Here is a 4,123-nt window from a genome sequence, read left to right on the forward strand (position 1 = left end):
TTCAACCTCTTAAAGTCTTAATTTCTTCTTCCAGCCTAGCCAACCCCTGAGAACTGTCAGAGAAATCCAGGTCACCTCTAGAGGTCACGCAGCGCAATAAGTCTGTTGAGCTGGAATCACTGTCTGTTGCCTCCTCCGAAAAATCCTCACAGAGAGGACTAAGGAGAGTATTTGGATCACTCATCACTGTCTTCTTACCCCTTTCTGGCGGTTCTGACACATAGTCCATCTCTTCCGTGCGGCTTCTTGTATGGGAAGCCCCAGGCTGTCTGACAGACATCTGAGCCATTTCTTCCGGGGTTTCCGAGATGATGCTGGGTGTTTCAAGTTCTCCCTCAGGTTGTATTGCCGAATAACGGTTTCCCATCTCCAGTACATCCCGATTTAGAGGATCACCTGTTTTCCTTTTTTTTGCACCCGATTCTTCTTTTAGTTTAGCCTGAGATGCAGCTTCCTCCGGGTTACTACCTTCCCTGCAAGAGGAAAGCATCCCCGTCCCCTGCTTCTCCATCCTTTTCCTCTCCTTTTGACGGTCTTTCATTTTAATCTGCGACTGGAATCCTTCACTGACAAGAGAGACAACAGACTTACCTGTTGAAATTTCTGTAGCGTGACCTGCTTCCTGGGCTTCCATATTTGCCTCCTCTTCTGGGGCTGGCTGGTTTCCAAGCTGTCCCTCACGTTGAGGTTGGTGCATATTTTTTTGCGGTTTCTGTTGCGGTTTCTGTCTGTGGGGACAGGATGCATAGAAGTGACTGGGATCTTGACATAAACTACAATTTTTTGGTTCACTACAACTTCGAACCGTATGATTTTTACTTCCACAATTTGTGCAGGTACTTTCACAATCATTTTTTGAATGCCCATATTTTTTGCAGATTCTGCAGAATTCCTCCATACCATTAAAAAGAATATCACCATTAATATTGCCCAATTTAAAACGAGCTGGGGGTACCAATTTTTCCTCAGGTGCTTTGGGATTGTCTTTTAATTCTACAAAAAATTTCCATTTTGAAGTCCACACATCAAACTCATTCATAACCTTCTCCTTAGGAATAACTAGAGTACAGTAATTTTTCAGAAAGAACACAATCTCCTCTTCAGTTATATAAGGGGAATACATTTTAATCACCATGAGTTTTCGATCTGAGGGGAAGTGCTCCACAATCTGGACCCCTTTCAGCCTGGGATCTCTGCCTACCTTTTTCAAGCGATTGCCAAAATCTCCAAGGGTCGGATTGCGAATACTCCCAGGAGCACTTCCTCGATCAGGTGTTTCAGACCGCCGTTTACTGGAGCCTCCTCCGTATACGTAAAACGTATAGAGTTTTTGAGCCGAGTGAAGTTCGGCTCAAATGTTGGGTTGTCATTTCCTGCCATGACAAACCCCCAACTTGTATGCGCACCACAGAGACACACGGGTCACTGTGGCCAACTAACGCAACTCCCCTTTTCGGCCGAAACCTACACGGGGGTATGTGGATCGCAACCGGTTGCTCAGGACTAAGCCTCTCTCCCAAATAGCAGCACGGGGGTGAAATCCAGGCGAACCTGGACGATCCCCCGAGGCCGAGAGAGAGGGTACCTGAGCACCTCCCAACCAAGACCAAGGCAGAGCTGATACGAATAAACAGCACTACACTTGATCTCAGTCAGAAGGCCGAGAAGCGATAACCCGAATGTGCCACGCGTTGCCCGAGCCTGCCCAATACTGCTGTTCACCCCTTGCAGCGATTCAGCCTACTCCTAGGCAATTCCATGGGGCCCTGCAGGCTCACACACTCACACAAGCACAGCTAGGCACTCGGGAGGTGAATAAAGGCCGGAGAGGAAGCAAGACAGGATTTGCTTCTTTTGCTTGCACCACAATGCAGTGCTGAAAGAGGAGGAATCTACATAAAAACGCCTTCCTGGCAACGCCCAAATGCCCTCCTGCCGTGCAAACACTGGCAGCAGCAGCAGTAAGTGCATGCCCACAGTCACCCCTTCTTCCTTCACATCTTGTATCAGCTGTAATCCAGTCCAGTGCTGCCTGCTGAGCAGCACTGACCAACACTGCCTGGGCCCAGGCTTTTATCTCTGAGACCCCATTATGATGTCAGAAAGCTGGCTCTGGCTCCTGAGGGCTCCACTATGACACGTGCAAAGTTCCGTCTGAACTTTATATAAGACGGTGCGGCTCAGTCAGTCACTCAGTGTTGCCTGAGAGGGCAACACTGCAACAGGCGGCCCCCAGGCTGTCTTTTTTTTGCACAGCTAGTTGCCTCCAGGAGGCCACAAGAGGGAGACAAGAGACTGCAAAATGGAAAATAGGCATCCACCAACTTTACAGACAACTTCTCCTTGCTCCTACAACCTCCATCCTTGCACAGTTTGTTATTCTTCCAGGTAACATAGTAACAAATCCAAATTGCTGCTCTCTTTGTAGGCAAGCAAGGGTTTGTTGCAACTGCAATTCTTACTTCTTTGAAATGTAGAAACGACAGTACATTCCATCACATCCATCTAGTGTACACAGGTAGGTCCATTGTGGCGGGCGGGCGGGCGGCTGGCTGCTTTAATGGCTGTTTGCTGTTCCCCTACTCCACTCCACTATTTGACTGTGGTGCTGCATCAATCAGTGGCTGGCTTGATGGCTGGCTCAGGTGCAGCTCTTTAACTTACCTAGGAGGGAGGGCGGAGAGAAGACAAGGAAGGTGAATGAGCTGTTCCAATTTGAAATGCCAGAAACACAGACACAAAACAAGAGGTGGAAATCTATTAATTAATTGCATTTAATAAACTAGCTCATTATCACACATGACTGTACAAATGCATTGTCCAACAGGTGTTGAAATAATGGGATTAAAGGAGATGTGCAATGTGCAAGACAAAAACAATGGCAAACACAAAAAGCACTTTTGGAATCTGATTTTAGTCAACACATAAGGAAAGGGTGCACCGGTCCTGGAAATACTGCAATACCAGGTCAATGCGTGGAGTGGACAGAGCAAGCTCTATTTCCATCTCCCTGTTCTAAAAATCCATTTAATATATGGTCCCCAGATAGGGGACGTATCAGATATTAAACTGATAAGAACAGATTTTTGATTGAAAAATGCTTTATTGACAATCAATCGTCATCATACAAACATTACTGCGACACAGCGCAAGCCATGAAGCAGCAAATAATAAATAATAACAGTCGTCAAACATAACATGACAGTATAATACACAGTACAGGCTAGCCTATGCTATACATTACACCACATGCTACACTAACATTCTTGCATTCACTAACGCCAAACAACAAAGCATTACAGACAAGTGATGGGATAGGGGAGTGGGTAGGAGGGGATAGGGAAGGGGGAAATCACAGGCCCGAAGCTTTATTGAAGGACAACACACAAGAAGGGAGAGTGGGGGGGAGGGGAGTATCAGTCCTCTTCCTCATCGACGTCCGGGCTGTCCCAGGTGGAATAGTCTCTGAGCAGGCTGTGGATCAGCCTGCGGCAGTCCTGGACGGACACACTCTCTCTCCGCAAAATCAGACGGTTCCTGGCAAACCATATAGCGTCCTTAAAGCAATTCATAAGGCGCCAGGCTTCCTGGATTGCTCCATCCGTGGTATTCCCAGGAAATAGTCCATAAAGTACAGAGCGGTACGACAGTCTGTTCCTGGGTACTGAGTCCTTGAGTTCATGTTCCAAGGCTTTCAACAGACCCTGTGCAAAGGGGCACTGCCAGAAAGTGTGCAAAGATGTTTCCTCCGTGAAGGGGCACCTGGGGCAGTAGCGGGTCTTGCACAGGTTGCGGTCATGCATGAATGACCTAAGAGGCAGTCCTCCCTGGATGGCCATCCATGAAATGTCCTTGTGCCCGTTGGTCAACCTGCCAGATGACACGTTAGTCCAAACAGTCTCCAACGTGTCGGCATGAAGCCCTGGAACAGACTCCAGTGAGTCCTTTGCTCTGATGTGCTTGTGGATCGTCTTAGGTTTCCACAAGTCGGGCTTAAGACCCTCCAGCTGATGCTCCCTCACAAACCGGACGACATCTCCGTAGAACCAGGGAGCGTGCCAGTTGTAAGGGAAGGAGCTGTCCCACTTGTCCCAGCCAAAACCTCGCCAGAGGGGAAGGAGGA

The 4,123-nt window shown here is 48.1% G+C and overlaps 1 pseudogene; it reads right to left on the minus strand.

The window, feature by feature from the left end:
• Positions 1–2,930: 2,930 nt before the first annotated feature.
• LOC142653736 (U2 spliceosomal RNA) lies at positions 2,931–3,104 on the minus strand (annotated as a pseudogene).
• Positions 3,105–4,123: the final 1,019 nt, after the last annotated feature.

This window comes from Rhinoderma darwinii, chromosome 5, assembly GCF_050947455.1.
Source record: "Rhinoderma darwinii isolate aRhiDar2 chromosome 5, aRhiDar2.hap1, whole genome shotgun sequence".
Lineage (NCBI taxonomy): Eukaryota > Metazoa > Chordata > Amphibia > Anura > Rhinodermatidae > Rhinoderma > Rhinoderma darwinii.